The sequence below is a fragment of the Suricata suricatta genome, chromosome 10 (assembly GCF_006229205.1).
Source record: "Suricata suricatta isolate VVHF042 chromosome 10, meerkat_22Aug2017_6uvM2_HiC, whole genome shotgun sequence".
NCBI lineage: Eukaryota > Metazoa > Chordata > Mammalia > Carnivora > Herpestidae > Suricata > Suricata suricatta.
In genome coordinates, this window is record NC_043709.1 from 58,465,130 (window position 1) to 58,483,058 (window position 17,929).

Below are 17,929 nucleotides of genomic sequence, written 5' to 3' on the forward strand. Positions count from 1 at the left end.
CCCTTTATATAATTTTTATGTGCCTCATTTAAATGAACAATTAGCTTTGTTTTGTAACTATATTCACTTTGTCTTTGCACTCTTAAACTTGTTGAGTGTAAGAAGAAATTCATAAAGCAGTTTTTACAACAAAATATTTCATTATCTTCTTTCTTGAAGACTAAATAAGCATAGTAAGTATGTAAAATAATTTGGAGATTCCTGCATGTATTTCAAAAAATAACCTTATTAATGGGAGAAAGATAAAAATACATTTATTGACAAATACAGAACACACTTGATTTCTGATGTCTAATGGTCCTAGACCAAAATATAATCCCAGATTTTCTTAATTTGCTTAAAATATGGGAAGCAATGCATTCATAAGCTACTTCAGGTGACTTTTTGTCATTCATTCACCCTTCCTGTATTAGATAAAAGCCTTTTACACAGAGAATATGCAGTTTTGATTGCTATGTAGCCTCTGCTAAAAGTAAAGGAATAAGAAGGGGAGGGAGAGGGGTGGGGGAAGACAGAATCCAAAGCAAGATCTGTACTGGCTGCTCAGAGTCCAATATGGGGCTCAAACTCACTGACTATGAGATCATGACCAGAGCTGAAGTCAGACACTTAACCTACTGAGCCACCCAGGTTCTCCTAGTTTTTTTTTTTAATCATTTTATGTTTTTATTTATTTTTGGCAGAGAGAGAGAGACAGCACGAATTGAGGAGGAACAGAGAGAGAGAAGGAGACACAGAATCTGAAGCAGGCTCCAGGCTCAGAGCTATCAGCACAGAGTCCGACATGGGGCTCAAACTCACAGGCTATGAGATCATGACCTCAGCTGAAGTTGGATGCTCAACTGACTGAACCACCCAGACACACGAATTTAGCATAATTATTTTTTTAATGTTTATTTTTGAGAGACTGAGAGAGATAGAGCATGAGCTGGGAAGGAGCAGAAAGAGAGGAAGACACAGAATCTGAAGCAGGCTCCAGGCTCTGAGCTGTCAGCTCGAACTCATGAGCTATGAGATGATGATCTTAGCTCAAGTCAGAGGCTTAACCAACTGAGCCACCCAGACACCCCAACTTAGCATAATTCTTAAGAGCCCTAGGATTTTCAGAATGAGCATTGGTTTCAGTTTAGAGTTACTAGCTGCATTCGCCCTAACAAGAGAGTCAGCCTATCCTTAGGAGCTTTAAAGCCAGACATTGGCTACTCTTCTCTCACTATAGAAGTTCTATATGGTATCTTTCCCACAATCTTTTTCATCAACATTGAAAAAATTGGTGTTTAGCTACCTTCATTAATTATCTCAGCTAGATCATCTGGAAAACTTGCTGCAGCTACTACATGAGTACTTGCTGCTTCACTTTATAAGTTTATGTTATGAAGATGACTTCTTTCCTTAAACCTCATGAGCCTTTGGATAAATACCAAGTAGTGCATTTGGCATATATGTGTACAATGGATATTATTCAGTGATGGAAAAGAATGAAATCTTGCCATTTGTAACAATGTGGATGGAACTAGAGCATATTATGCTACACGAAATAAGTCAGGCAGAGAAAGACAAATGTCATATGATTTCACTCATATGTGGAATTTTGGAAACACCACAGATGAACATGGGAAAGGGAAGGAAAAATCGCATTAAATCAGAGATGGAGGCAAACCATAAGACTCAAATACAGAGAACAAACTTGAGGTTGCCAGAGGGGAGTTGGTTGGGGGATGAACTAATGGGTGATGGGCATTAAGGAGGACACTTGTGATGAACCCTGGGTGTTATATGTAAGTGATGAATCACTGAGTCCTACTCCTGAAACCAATTATTACACTGTATATTAGCTAATTTGAATTAAAAAACTACAAAAACAGCAAAAATTAAAAAAAAACCTCTTGACCAATCTCTGTTAGCTTCAGACTTTTTTTCCTGCAGCTTCCTCACTTCTCTCAGTCTTCATAGAATTGAAGAAAATTAGGGCCTTGCTGTGGATTAGGCTTATGGAAATGTGTGGCTGGTTTGATCCATCCAGACCACTACAACTTTCTCCGTGTCATCAATAAGACTGTTTCACTTTCTTATCATGCATGTGTTCATTGGAGTAGCAGTTTTCCCTTCCTTCAATAACGTTTTCTTTGAATTCACAACTTGACTCATTGGCCAAGAGAACTACTTTTTGGTCTATCCTGACTTTTGACATGTCTTCCTCATTAAGCTTACTCATTTCTAGCTTTTGATTTAAAGTGAGAGCCATGTGATGTTTTCCTCTCACTTGAACACTTAAGAGACCACTGTAGGGTCATTATTTAGCCTCATTTTAATAGTGGTGTCTGTCAAGGAACAGAGAGGCCTGAGGAAAGAGAGAGAGAGAAAGGGGAATGGCTGGCCAGTGGAGCAGTCAGAATGCACACATTTACTGATTACATTTGCTGTCTTGTATGGACATTGTTTATGATGTTCTAAAACAATTACAATAGTAACATATCCAATGGAAAAAAGACTGCCTCTTTAGCAGGTGGTGCCAGGTGAGCTGGACAGCAACATGCAGAAGAATGAAAATAGACCACTTTCTTACACCATTCACAAATATAAACTCAAAATGCATGAAGGACCTGAATGTGAGACTGGAAACCATAAAAACCCTAGAGGAGAAAGCAGGAAATAGCCTCCTTGACCTCAATCACAGTAATTTCCTACTTGACACATCCCCAAAGGCAAGGGAATCAAAAACAAAAATGAACTATTGGGACGTCATCAAAATTAAAAGCTTCTGCACTGCAAAGGAAACAATAAAAAAAACTAATAGGCAACTGACAGAATGGGAAAAGATAGTTGCCAGTGGCATATCAGATAAGGGCTAGTATCCAAAATCCACAAGGAACTCACCAAACTCTATACCCAAAAAAATGAATAATCCAGTGAAGAAATGGGCAGAAGACTTGAACAGACATTTCTCCAAAGAGGACATCCAGATGGCCTACAGGCACATGAAATGATGCTCAGCATTACTCAGCATCAGGGAAATACAAATCAAAACCACAGTAAGATACCACCTCATTGGTCAGAGTGGCTAAAATGAACAAATCAAGAGACTATAGATGCTGGTGAGGGTGTGGAGAGACGGGCACCCTCCTACACTTTTGGTGGGAATGTAAACTGGTGCAGCTGCTCTGGAAAACAGTGTGGAGGTTCCTCAAAAAAATATCAACAGGACGTTCATATGACCCAGCAATAGTACTTCTGGGGATCTACCCAAAGGATACAGAAGTGATGATACAGAGAGGCGTATGTACCCCAATGTTTATAGCAACACTGTCAACAATAGTCAAATCATGGAAAGAGCCTAACTGTCCATCAACTGATGAATGATCAAGAAAATGTGGTATATATATATTATATATATATAATATATATATTATATATATATATATTATATATATATACACAATGGAGTATTGCATGGCATGAGAAAGAATGAAATATGGCCATTTGTAGCAAAATGGATGGACCTAGACGGAGTCATGCTAAGCGAAATAAGTCAGGCAGAGAAAGACAGATACCATATGTTGTGACTCATAAGTCTAACAGGAGAAACCTAAAAGGAGACCATGGAAAGGGGAAACTGGGGGAAAAGAGTTGGGGAGGAGTAAGTCAAATCATGAGAGACTTTTGAATGCTGAGAACAAACTGAGGGCTGAAGAAGGAGCAGGGATGGGGAAAGGTGCTGATGGTCATGGAGTGGTTCACTTGTGGGGAAGAGCATTGGGTATTATATCGAAACCTGTCATAACCCGACCTCAGGGTCGCGTTACTTTACTGAGCCCCGCGTTGAGGCGCCAATTGTAACCCGAAGGCCGGGGCGCTCGTCCCAGCGATCGGCGGTACCTGTTTCGTCCGCCCTGCCGGCACGGGTTACGACAGAAACCAACTCCATAATTATTAATACAAAAATAAAAAAATTAAAAAGATCAGAGATCACCATAACAACTACAGTTATGATAATGAGAAAGCTTGAAATATTCTGAGAATTGCCACGATGTGATATAGAGATGAGCAACACTGCTGAAAAAATGGCAACTAGATTTGCTTGATGCAGGATTGTCACAACCTTCAATTTGTAAGAAATGCAGTATATGCTAAGTATAATAAAGCAAAGCACAATTAAATAAGATATACTTATATACTTTTACCACATTTTTAAAATCCATTCATCATTTCAAAGTTATTTGGGTTGTTTCTACTTTTGGGCCCTTATGCATGGTGCTACTATAAAAATGTGTGTAAAAGTTTTTGTGTGAACAGATGTTCTTTTCCTAGAAGTAGAATTTCCGAGTTCTATGGTAACTCTACATTGAACTTTTTGGTGAGCTGCCAGACTTCTCTGAGTGGCTGCATAGTTTACACTCCCTCCAGCATTGTATGAGGGTTCCAATTTCTGTACATCATTACTTGTTATTCTGTAAATAACACTGATATTTTTATAATATATATAACCTACATATATGTACACACACACACACACACACACACACACACACACACACATTATAACTGTCCTAGTGACTGTAATGTGTGGTTGCAATTTCTTAGTACCACTGTTCCTGAGCATCTTTTCATGTCATTTGCCCATTTGTATATCTTCTTTGACAAAATTACTACTCAAAGTCCTTTGCCTATATTTTGTTGAGTTTTGGGGCTTTTTATTGTTTAGTTGTAGGAGTTAGTTTATGTGAATTTAACCAAGGAAGTGCAATACTTGTACAATAAATAAAGGCATCCCATGTTATTGGACAGTAAACTTCACATTGTTCATTAAGATGGTAATATTTCCCAAACTGATCTACAGAATCAGTGTAATCTTCATTAAAATTTCAATTGCTCTTTTTGCATAAATGGGCAACCTCCTCCTATAATTCATCTGGAATTGCAAAGGACCCTGAATAGTCAAAACAATATTGAAAAAGAGGAACAAAATTGAAAGAGTCATACTTTACAATTTCAAAACTTAATATAAAACTACCCCGATCAAGAGAGATCCTGGAAGAGCAATTGAACATAGCTCCAAGGAATAGAACTGAGAATCTTATAATAGACCCATATGTTTATAGTTAATTGATTTTTAACGAGGGTGCCAAGATTATTCAATGGAGAAATAACAGCCTTTTCAAGAAATCATGTTGTGATAAATGAATATTTTTATGCAAAAGGTGACTTTAATCTGTACCTCAAACCATACACAAAAATTAACTCAAGAAAAATCAAAGACCTACATGTAAGATCTAAAATTATAAATTTCTTAGAATAGATAATAAATATACATCTTTGCACTTTGGATTAAGCAATGATTTCTTCAATATGACATTAAAAGCACAACTAACAAAAATTTTAAAAATAGATATATTTGACTTCCCCAAAATTAAAACTTTTGTGGCCAAAGTACACTATCAAGAAACTGAAACAACAACCCAACAAATGAAAAACATACTCACAAACCATATCTAATATGGGTCTAGTAGTTTTTAAAGAGCTTATTGGAATGCTTTGAGGAACTTAAATATAATAACATGAGCTTATTCTCTTCTAATTGCCATAGAAAAGAAGATGGTTAATAGTGCTGGCTTAAAATAGTAAGATAAATCAGAACCCAAACCTGAATTTAATTTTTTCTTTCAGGGCCCCATGGATAGTGGTTACAGCATTAAATCCCTTAATGATTTTTTCACTCATATTTCTCTGATGGCAAATTATATCCAAGATGGACCTCTATATATTTCAGGGATTTCTTTGAAGGTCATTTTTTCAATCTGACAGGGTATCAGTAATACTCCCTTCTTTAGAAGGATTAAATATATGAGTAAGTACATGCAGGAGTGGGCAGAAGGAAAGCCCAAGGAAAATGCAAAAAATCTCTTTTCCTTCATCCAAATGTTCAACAGTTCGGCTCAGTTTGTTTTCCTATATATCTCTCAAACCATCACCTGGAGCTTCAGAGTCATTGACTCTATTGCATTTCAACTCTCAAAAAACTCATTTACTTTAAAATGTTAGCCCTCTAACTTGTCTTCCTGACTTCAACACCCAAAAACCCATCTTGAATGTGTTTAACATAGCAATCTTTACAAAATGAAAATCTATTCATATAGGTTCTTATATTAAAAAAGAACTCTTGGTGCCCTTGGGTGGCTCAATCAGTTAAGAAATCCAGTTTCAGCTCAGGTCATGATCTCAGGGTTTGTGGAATCAAGCCCCAGCTCTCTGCTATCAACAGGGAGCCCGCTTTGGATCCTCTGTCTCCCTGTCTCTCTGCTCCTCCTCTGCTTGCTCACTCTCTCTCTCTCTCTCTCTCTCTCTCTCTCTCTCAAAAATAAATAAACTTAAAGAAAAAAAATAAAGAAAACTCTCATTGGAGCCACCTGCATCAGAATCACCTACAGTCCTTGTTTCTGTTCAGTAATCCAGGCAAATTGAAAAGAGATTTTAGGGATGAGAACATTGACTTTGTTGTTAAAAAAGCTAACCAGGCATGTGATTCTTATTCACTTCAAATTTTTAGGTCTATAGACGTACCAGATAAAGTTCTAGTGCATTTTAGGAAATATGAGCAAGAAAGCTGCAGCACACGGGAAATGTCACACATGAAATGATCAATTATTCTGGAAGCACAGAATTCCAATGTCAGTCCCCAGGCCAATGGTGGAAACGTAAATAGAAAGCCTGATGTCTATGAACTGAATAGAAGTTGGTAACACACTTTATTGTTCATAATGATTGGGTAATGTCAGGGTCTGCCGATTGCTACATAATGCTCAAAAGACATGGCAGCCAGTAGGTAAAATTCTGTAGTTTCTAATAAGAGGAAAAAGAATCATTGAGATGCCCAACTATCATAGGAACTCATTTTGTTTTTAGTCACGATGCTTATCAGGAATCTGGGAATACAGACTGTTGTCAATGAAGCTTCCAAGAAGGAGAAATTTTGGGTGAAAAAATACATGGGAGTCTTGAGGTGGGGATCTAGCAAGGTAAGAAGGATGATGGATAAGTTCCGCCATTACACTCAACACATAATTTAGAAAGAGAAATTAAAAAATCACAATTTGCAGTTGTGGGCCATCGGTCATTCCTAAGAGAATGAATTCCATCTCTCCTGACTGATTCCTCAGATTTGAGTTCTATTACAGAGACATAGGAAAATGACTTCAAAAGTGGAAACAAGAAGGTTTTTTTTAAAAAACTACAAACAGAAAGTTAAAATAGTCAGAAATGTAAATAAGTTTAAAAAGTTGGTCCAATTTAAGAAGACACTTAAAATTATAGCATAGATCAACCTATGCAGCCTCTGATTGTTCCATTTATGCCACAGTTATGTTAACAACAGTACTGAATTTTCCCCCTGTTTGCACTTGAAAGATAATTTAAATTTGAGCTAATCATCTCCAAATGAGCTGAATTATGTTTAAATGTTCCAAATATTTTTAATGTTGTATTTTTTTTGATACAGAGAGAGACAGAACATGAGAGGGGAGGGACACGGAGAGAAGGAGACGCAGAATCTGAGGCAGGCTCCAGGCTCTGAGCTAGCTGTCAGCACAGAGCCTGAAGTGGGGCTCGAACCCACGAACGTGAGATCTGACCTGAGCCAAAGTCGGAGGCTTGACCAACTGAGCCATCCAGGTGCCCCTAAATGTTCTAAATAAACATAAGTGTGACTTTAAATGTATTTTCCCGTGTATATCTTATAAATAATTGAAACAATGCTTATACCATCTAGAAAATTGTACCAATGTCAGCTTATAGTGCTTATTCAAATGTCCTTAGCTCATTAAAACACTTAAAAATATGTGAAATACAGAAATAATGACAATTACATATTTTTCTATGATTGAAATATTCTAAAATATACCATTAATTATTTAGTCCTGATGCAGTACCTCCCCATTGTTCCTTTATCTCATTTCACTTAATTATCATTTTTCTTTGGTTTCAAACTCATCAATCTTCTCATATCAGTTGCATTTAATCAGGAAGTTTTGACGACTACATCTGCATAAAAAAGGAAAACTATATTTCAGTTCAAAAGTCAATGGATTTTACCTGACTTACACTTGCAGAATTGCTTTCATATATGATCAAGATATTTATTGCTAATTGTAAGTGACTTAACATATCTGGGATATATTGATATAATTTTCTCCCTGTGTGAAGATGGTATAGACAGGGATAAAAAATAAATGATGAATATTTTTCCTCTTACAATATTATAAAAATTCAATGTTTTATGAGGAAACTTAATTCTAAAGTTTTTCTGGAGAAAGAGTCTAAAACAGATAGGCGGTCTGTAAATTATCTGCATCTGTTAATAGCTTCCACTTTCACTCACACTCATTAAAATGACAGGCCCCCGATATTACAAATGATTCATTTAGAATCCTCTTCCAAGCCAGATGAGATTCATATTCTATCTTCTTTTCTTATACATTAAAATGAAGAATATCTCCATAAAATTCTAAACGAACATGTAATACTCTAAATGAAAAGTCGTTTTGGGAAATTTCTCATATGAAAGGAACCTGAATTTTGTAACAAAAAATACTTGCTTCAAATTATGCACTAACAAAAGACACAGTTTTATCATTTTGCTCATAAGAGACACAGAAGATTAATTAAAATTACAAAAAAAATGTCCCCTGAGACTAGTGTGAGGAATACCAGGTATGTGAAAAATAAAACAAAAACAATAACAACCAAAACAAAGAAAGAAGGAAATAAAAACTGAATTGCTTTAAACACAGAACTGAATTTGTTTGGGACACCTGGGTGACTAAGTCGGCTAGGCATCCCCCTCTTGATTTAGGCACAGGTCATGTTCTCATGATTGATCACAGTGTGGATTCTACTTGGGATCCTATCTCTCCCTCTCTCTCTGCTGCTCCCCCACTCTCTCTCTCTCTCTCTCTCTCTCTCTCTCTCTCTCTCTCTCTCTCTCTCTCTCAAAAACAAATAAATAAATTTTAAAAACTTAATTTAACTGCAAAATAGCACAGATATTCCCCCCAAAAGGGAAGTAGGACTAGTTTAAACTCTATACTTGATGCCAACAAGAATTTCAGATATTTCACTGCCCTGGGACAATATGACCAATTCTACATGTAAAAGGGTTTACCCCAGAAAGAACCCTCTCTCTTGCTTCCTAGTCAATGTTAGGATTTCATTAACTTATGACATAATCCCCAAACTGAAGGTGTACAGCAGTACTTAAGTGTTTCCCTATTTTTAAATTTTGAAACAATATAAACATAAAAAATGAACAACAAATACACGATGAAGATCTTTTATTACTGCACTATTTGATCCTCCATCTGCTACTCAATAGAGTAGTATGTGTTTATAACAAAAACTATATTCTACTAGATAAGCATGATATAACCATTATTATCAGGACATTAACATTGATACATTATTAGTATGTACTTCTCCAATCCTATTTAAGTTTCACCAATTGTCTAAAATTTTTCTTTATAGAAAAAAGATACAATTTAGAATTACATGTTACTTTAATTACCATGTTTTAGTCTTCTGTAATTTGGAATAGTTCCCTAGTCTTTCCTTAACATTCAAGAATGTTGGTTGCAAGTGTTTTTTTTTTCCTTTTTTTCTTTGTTTTTTTTTTTAATTGCCTGTAAGTACACTTTAAAATTTTTTAATCCAGTATAGTTAACAAACAATGTTGTATTAGTTTCGGGTGCACAATATACTGATTCAACAATTGTATACATTACTCAGTGTTCATCATAATAAATGTACTCTTGATCCCCTTCACCTATTTCAAATCATCCCCCACCCACCTCCCCTCTGGTACCCATCACTTTGTTATGTATAGTTAAGAGTCTGTTTTTTGGTTTGTCTCTTTTTTTTCTTTGTTCATTGGTTTTGTTGCTTAAATTCCACATGGGTGAGTGAGATGAAATAGTATTTGTCTTTCTCTGACTTATTTTAATTAGCATTATACTCTCTAGACTCATCCATGTTAATGAAAATGGCAAGATTTTATTCTTTTTTATGGTTAAGTAAATACACACACACACACACACACACATATACACACACACATCTTTATCTATTCATTTAACCATGGACACAGGCTGCTTCTACATTTTGGCTATTGTAAGTAATGCTGCGAAAACATAAGGGTGAATATATCTTTTGAAATTAGTATTTTCATATTCTTTGGGTCAATGTCCAGTACTGGAATTAATGGATCATATGGTAGTTCTATTTTTTTAGGGGTGAGGGGAAGGGCAAAAGGAGAGAGAGGGAGAGAGAGAGAGAGAGAGAGAGAGAGAGAGAGAGAGAGAGAGAGAGAGAGAGAGAGACGTAGGGAGGGAGAGAGAGAAGCAGGCTCTGTATCTGTACAAAGTGTGCAGGGCTCAATCTCATAACCCTAGGAACATGATCTAAGCGAAATCAAGAGTTGACTGACTGCACCACTCATGCACCTGCTATTTTTAATTTTTTTAAAGCAACCTCCATATATACTATCTTCAACAGTGGCTGTACCATTTTGCCTTTCTACCAACAGTGCACAAAGGTCACTTTTTCTGCACATTCTTGCAGGTACTTATTGTTTCTTTGGTTTTTTTATTTTAGCCATCCTGAGAGGTGTGAGATGACATCTCATTGTAGTTTTGATTTGCATTTCTTTAATGATGAGTGATATTGAGCATCTCTTCATGTGTCCGATGGCCATCTGTATGTCTTCTTTGGAGAAATGTGCATTGATGTCTTTGCCCATTCTTAAACTGGCCTCTCTGTTTTTGGATTTTGAGTTTGGGTGTTAAGTTCTTTATAGACTTTGGACACTAGCCCATTATCAGATACATCATTTAAAAATATCTTCTCCCATCCAATAGATTGTCTTTTTAGTTTTGTTGATTATGTCCTTTGCTGTGCAGAAGCTTTTTATCTTGATGAAGTTCCAAAAGTTTATTTTTGCTTTTGTTCCTTGTCTCAGGAGACATATCTAGAGAAATGTAGCTACAGCCAATGTCCAAGAAATTATTTCTGTTCTCTCTTCTAGGAATTTTATGGCTTTATGTCTCACATTTAGGTCTTTAATCTATTTTGAGTTTAATTTTGTGATTGATGTAAGAAAGTAATTTGCATGTAGCTTTCCAGTTTTCCCAGCCCCGTTGGTGAGGTTTTCCCCACTTTTTCCCAATGCATATTTTTGTCTTTTTTGTCAAAGAGTGATTGAATCATGTGCTTATTATTTCTGGGTTCTTTGTTCTATTTATCTATGTGTCTACTTCCTCCCCCCTCCAGTATCCTATTGTTTTGATTACTACAACTAGCTTTGCAACTTGACGTCTGGAATTGTGATATCTTGATTTTGTTCTTTTTCAAGATTTTTGGCTAGTTGGGTTTTTTTGTGGTTCCATACGAATTTTAGGATTGCTTGCTTCAGTTTTGTGGAAAATGTTATTGGTGTTTCAATAGGTATTACAATAAATATGTAGATTGCTTTGAATAGTATAGACATTTTAACAATATTTGTTCTTCCAGTCCATAAGCCTGATATATCTTTCTATTTGTTTCTGTCAAATTGATTTCTTTCACCATTGTTTTATACTTTTTAGATTACAGGTCTTTTATCTCTTTGGTTGAGGTTTTTTCCTAGGTATTTTATTATTTTTGGTGTAATTATAATTGGGTTTGTTTTCTTAACTTCTCTTTCTGATGCTTCATTATTGGTGTATAGAAATGCAACAGCTTTCTATACATTGATTTTGTATTCTGTTTTCTTAATGAATTCATATATCACTTCTAGTAGTTTTTTGGTGGAGTCTTTAGGGTTTTCTTTATATAGTATGTCATCTGCAAGTAGTGAGTTTACTTCTTCTTTACCCATTTAGATTCCTTTTATTCTTTTTTCTTGTCTGGTTGCTATGACTAAGACTTCTAGTAAAATGCTGAAAAAAGGTGAGAGTGACATCTTTGTCTTATTCCTGACCGTAGGGGAGAAGCTCTCATTTTATCCCCATTGACTATAATGTTAGCTGTGGGTTTTTCATATCTGGCCTTTATTTTATCAAGATATGCTGCTTCTACATCTTCCTTGATGAGAGTTTTTTTCATGAATGAATATTATACTTTCTTAATAGATGCACATTCTGTGTCTATTAAAATGATTATGTGATTTTTATCCTTTCTTGTGGTAATGTTATATAATATATTGATTGCTTTACAAATATCAAACCACCCTTGTATCTTAGGGAAAAAAGAAACCCACTGTATCATGGTAAACAATTATTTAAATGTATTTTTGGATTTGGTTTGCTAATATTTTGTTGAGGATTTTTGCATCTATGTTTATCAGAGATACTGGCCCAGTTTTCTTTTTTGTGAGGTCATTATCTGGTATTGGTATCAGAGTAACGCTGATCACATAGACGAATATGGAAGATTTTTCTCCCCTCTATGTCTTGGAAAACTTAGAGAATAGGTTAACTCTTATTTAATTGTTTGGTAAAATTCACCTGTGAAGTCCCGGACTTTTGTTTGCTGGGATTTTTTGATTATTGATTCAATTTCATTGCTGGTAATTTATCTGTTCAACTTTTCCATTTCCTCCCGTTTCAGTTTTGGTACTTTATATGTTTCAAAAGTTTTCTCATTTCTTTTAGGTAATTTTTCATAATATTCTTTTATAATTTGTATTTCTGTAGTGTAAGTTGTTATTTCTCCTCTTGCTTTTGTGATTTTGTTTATTTGAGTCTTCTTTTTTTGAGTCAGCTGAAGGTTTATCAATTATATTGATCTTTTCAAAGACTCAGTCTCTATATTTTTTAGTTTCTATTTTATTTCTGCTCTAATCTTTATTATTTTCTTCCTAACACTAGGTTTATGATTTACTTATTCTTATTTCAATTCAAATTAGGTTTTTGAGATTTTTTTCTTACTTCTTGAGATAGGCCTATATATATTGCTATAAACTTTTCTTTTGGAGCCTCTTTTGCTGCATCTCAAAGGTTTGAACCACTGTGTTTCCATTTTCATTTGTCTCAATATATTTTTTGATTTCCTGTGTGGTATCTTGGTTGGCCCTTTTATAGTGCAGTAGCCTGTTATTTAACCTCCATGTATTTGTGTTCTTTCCAGGTTTTTTAGTTGTGGTTGATTTCTAGTTTCACAGCATTGTGATCAGAAAAGATGCATGGTATGACTTTGATCTTTTTGAATTTGTTGAGACTTGTTTTGTGGCATAACATACAGTCCATTCTGGAGAATAATCAACGTGCACTTGAAAAGAATGTGTATTCTGCTGTTGTAGGACAGAATGTTCTGATATGCCTGTTAAATTCATCTCATCCAATGTGTCATGAAAGCCACCATTTCCTTATTTTCTGTTTGTATGATCTAGCCATTGAGGTAAACAGAGTGTTAAAGTCCCCTACTATTATTGTATCATGGTATTATTATTGTATTATTATATTGTATCAATTAGTTCTTTTATGTTTGTTATTAGCTGCTTTATGTATTTGAGTGCTTTGATGTTTGGTGCATAAATATTTGCATTGTTATATCTTCTTGTTGGATTGTTCCCTTTGTGATTGTGCCCTTTGTTTCTTGTTATAGTCTTTGATTTACAGTCTATTTCGTCTGATATGAGTATTGCTATTCCAACCTTCTTCTCACATCCATTTGCATGATAAAATTTTCTCCATCCCCTCACTTTCAATCTGCATGTCTTCAGGCCTGAAATGAGTCTCTTGTGGACAGCATATAGATGGGTCTTGCTTTTTATCTTTTCCATTACCCTGTGGCTTTTGATTGGAATATTTAGACCATTTACATTCAAAGTAATTATTAATAGGTGTGCTCTTATTGCCATTTTACTTGTTTGCTGTGTTTGTTGTTCCTCTCTGTAATTTTCTTCTCATACTCTCTTCTCTCACAGTTTTCTGGCTTTCTTTGGTGATGTACTTGGTTACTTCCTATTTATTTTTTGCTATCTATTACTGCTTTTGATTCCTGGTTACCGTTAGGTTTGTGTATAATATTTTGTGCATATAGCAGCCTGCATTAAGTTGATGGTCACTTAACTTTGAACCCATTCTTTACTATCTGAGATCCCTATAATGCCAATGTTATTACACTAGATGGAGTCACTGAATTCTTTAAAGTGATTCTCATCTTGCATCATTTCTTTTCTCTCAACTGCTCAGCTTGATTACTTTCCAACCTTAAAGAGTAACTGTCCTTAAGGTTGCTAATTTGTTATTCTGTTTTCTCTAGTCTGCTATTTATTCCATTCAGTGTTTTTAAAAATTCACTTATTGTGTTCTTCATCTCTGATTGTTTCTTTTTTATCTTTTTCTTAAGAGACTCACTGAAACCCTCCACTCTTTTCTCAAGTCCAGTGAATATCTTTATGATGATTAATTTACTTTATTTCTCTGTCAGGCATATTACTTACCTCCATTTCACCTAGGTCTCTTTCTGTGGTTTTGTCCTATCATTACATTTAAGATATATTCCTCTATTTTTTTAAGGCTCTATTTCTGTTTCTCTGTGTTAGAAAATTCAGCTACATATCCTGCTCTTGAAAGTAATGGCTTTTTGAAGAAGAGGTCCTATAGTGTCCTACAGTGACATGTCCCCTGTTCACTAGAACCTGGTGCTGCATAGGGGTCTCCTATGTGTGTTGTGTTGCATGTGCCCTGCTGCTGAGTTTTGGCCACTTTTTCCTTCATTCCAATCTTCTGCAGTGGCTGATGTGGGTAGTTATGTGTCCCTGTGGTGTTGGTGGATCAATCTATTTCTGTGTTGGGCTGCATTTAGTCAGACTAGGTATTTGCCAGAGATGCAGCAGCACCAAACTGCAGGGTGATTTTCCTATGTTGTCTCTTGAGAAGCTTTCATTGGTGGGTGGGGCATGCAACCAGACCAAACATCCTCCAGGGCACTTTCAGGTGGTGCTGATTCTTGTTGGCTCTGCTTGCACACTGCCAGGCTTGTGCCTGGTTTGTGCCTCCAAGAACATATTGGAGGAAGTGGGGCACACAGTGCCTGCAAATTTGTGTGCCAGTGAGAGGAGACATGTCACTACTACTGGGACCAGGCTAGTGGGGGGGGGTGGGTTGTGTAGTTTTAATAAGGTGTGTGCCGGTCTTCCATGGGAGGGGGCTCACCAGCACTACTGGGGCTGAGGCTCTTGAAACACGCAGGACCAGAGATATGGTGTTGGCAGGGTTTGCTCTGGTCTACAGCAACCAAAAAATAAAAGAAGACAGAAACAATAACAAAAAATGGTTTTGGGGAAGGAGAAGAATCTGAATTCCAGAGTTATTACATTATTGGGTTTAAGTATCTAGTGTTCAACAACAACAAATCACAAGTCATAAAAAGAAACAAGAAAATATGGCTCAGTCAAAAGAAATCAACAGAAATTGTTCCCGAACAAAACTTAATGGTGGATTCACTAGATAGAGTTTAGAACAACAGTTAAAAATGTCAAAAGAACTAAGGGAAGATGTGAAGTCAAGAAAGGAAAGCATGAACAAAATGGAAATATAAAAAATGAGATAAAAAACCTAGAAGAAAGTAAAAAGAAATGATGGAGATGAAAATTACGTAACTAAACTACTATCACATATATTAGTTTTTGCAAAAATACCAAAAAACTTAACGCTGTGTTCTTTTCTACTCCCTCATAAATATGGAATGCTGACTGCATCTAAGTTCAAAATACTTAATATTCTCAAAAATGTTGAAATATTTACAATGTTGACTATGAGTTTAGCATAGAGAAAGCTCAAAAATTTCCACAGGATAAATTATTGGAAGTATGCTTTCTAATTATAATGGAAGTGAGCAAGAAATCAATAACAGGCAAATAACTAGAAAGTGACCAAATACTTGGAAATTAAACAATATACTTCTACATAGCCAACTGGTCAAAAAAGAAATCAGAAAGTAATTAGAGAAAATTTTAAATTATATGATAATAAAATTTAGCATAGCAAAATTCATAGAAAATTTATATACAAAATATATGCTTTAGAAAATACAAAAGCAAAAAATTAATTATTTAAGTCAGTGGTGTCCAAGATGATAGGCACTAGCCACTTATAGCCACTAAACACTTGAATGTGGCTAATGTAACTGAGGAACTGAATATTAAAGTTTTATTTTATTTTATTAAGTAGTTTATTGTCAAATTAGTTTCCATACAACACCCAGTGTTCTTCCCTACAAGTGCCCTCCTCTATCACCACCACCTCAGACACATAGACCAATGGAATAGAATAGAGAACCCAGAAATGAGCCCACAAATATACGGCCAATTAATTTTTGACAAAGCAGGAAAGAGTATCTGATGGAAAAAAGACTGCCTCTTTAGCAGGTGGTGCTGGGAGAACTGGACAGCAACATGCAGAAGAATGAAACTAGACCACTTTCTTACACCATACACAAAAATAAACTCAAAATGGCTAAAGGACCAGAATGTGAGACAGAAAACCTGAGTATTAAACTTTTAATGTAATATTTATTAGTTTAAATTCAAATGTATCTATCCACATGTAGGTAGTGGCTATTGTATTGGATAGTACAGACCTAAGTAATAGTAGTGTAATAAAAAAAGAGGTAAGTTACATCAAAATATATTTGATAGATTATTGAGATTGAATTTAACTACAAAACTGCTCACTTTTGGGGGGGGGGTGTATGTAGTTTGATAAATTTGACAAGCATATATAGCACTGCAACCACCACTACAATCAAGATATAAAATGTTTCCATTATCCTTAAATGTTTTCTCCTGACATTTTGTAGACAATCACTTCTCACCATTAATCCTTAAACCACTGATCAGATTTCCATTCCTATAATTCAGATTCTTCCAGAATTATAGAAATAGAATCATAGAGTATATAAATATTATATCTGACTTCTTTCACTTATCTTTCTTTCACCTTCACTTAATATTTCTAGTGTAAATCATTTTTTTTACATATGACTAGTTTATTCCATTGTATGCATATACCACAATTTGTTAAACGATTTACTAGCTGATGGATGTTGGAATCTCCAGGTTTGGGCATTAACATAAAATGTATTTAAAAGATAAAATTCAGTTCACTTGAAAGATCAAAATAATTTTATCCAAAATTCAACGCAAGCTTCAATTTATTAATCTGACAATTATTATCAGATAATAATAATAATATCTGATAATAATTTCATAATCTGCTTAATTATTATTCATTAATAAATACACTACTAGGTGCCAGAATATAAAATGGTTTACAATGAAGGCTAGAATTGCTTCTGTTGCTAATTGGAAGCAAGGCAATGTCTTGGGCTTGTATAAAACAGCTTGGGATTTCCCAGAGTTTGCCCCAGGACAGTGAACTGCTAATGATCTTGTTAAATATTTCACCTATTTTTCTAAATCACTTATGATACTCCTCTGGGATACTTTCATTTCAGCTTTTATTTAAAGTGGAGTACAATAGTGTCGTTTATTGCCAATAGTTAGTGCTTTTGGAACTTGGACCCCCAAAGAAGAAGGGTTTTTTCCCCCATTTGTTTTGTTTCAATAGAATCCTTGAGTCTGTAATACGTAGAAAATGATAAAACTGCAGCATTTCATAAGACTCAGAGAGCAGTATGGAGTGTTTCTTAGAACCGTTGCTTACCTTTCATTAAATGATGCCATGAGTTTTCAGTTGTCATATTTTATTTTATTTTATTTTAAAGTATAACTACCTATTTTGAGGTTTTGAATGACAGCAGTCATAACAACAAAATTTCACAAAATGCAGCTTATCTGGAATAGAAGATGGATGTCCATTAAAATTGTTAATACCTGAGTTCTGAACTTCAAAGTAAGTATGAATTTGAGGGAATGTAGAAAGTCTTTATAGATGCATCA

The 17,929-nt window shown here is 35.1% G+C and overlaps 1 pseudogene; it reads right to left on the reverse strand.

Moving 5' to 3' along the window:
• Nucleotides 1-6,532: 6,532 nt before the first annotated feature.
• LOC115305187 lies at nt 6,533-14,473 on the reverse strand (annotated as a pseudogene).
• Nucleotides 14,474-17,929: the final 3,456 nt, after the last annotated feature.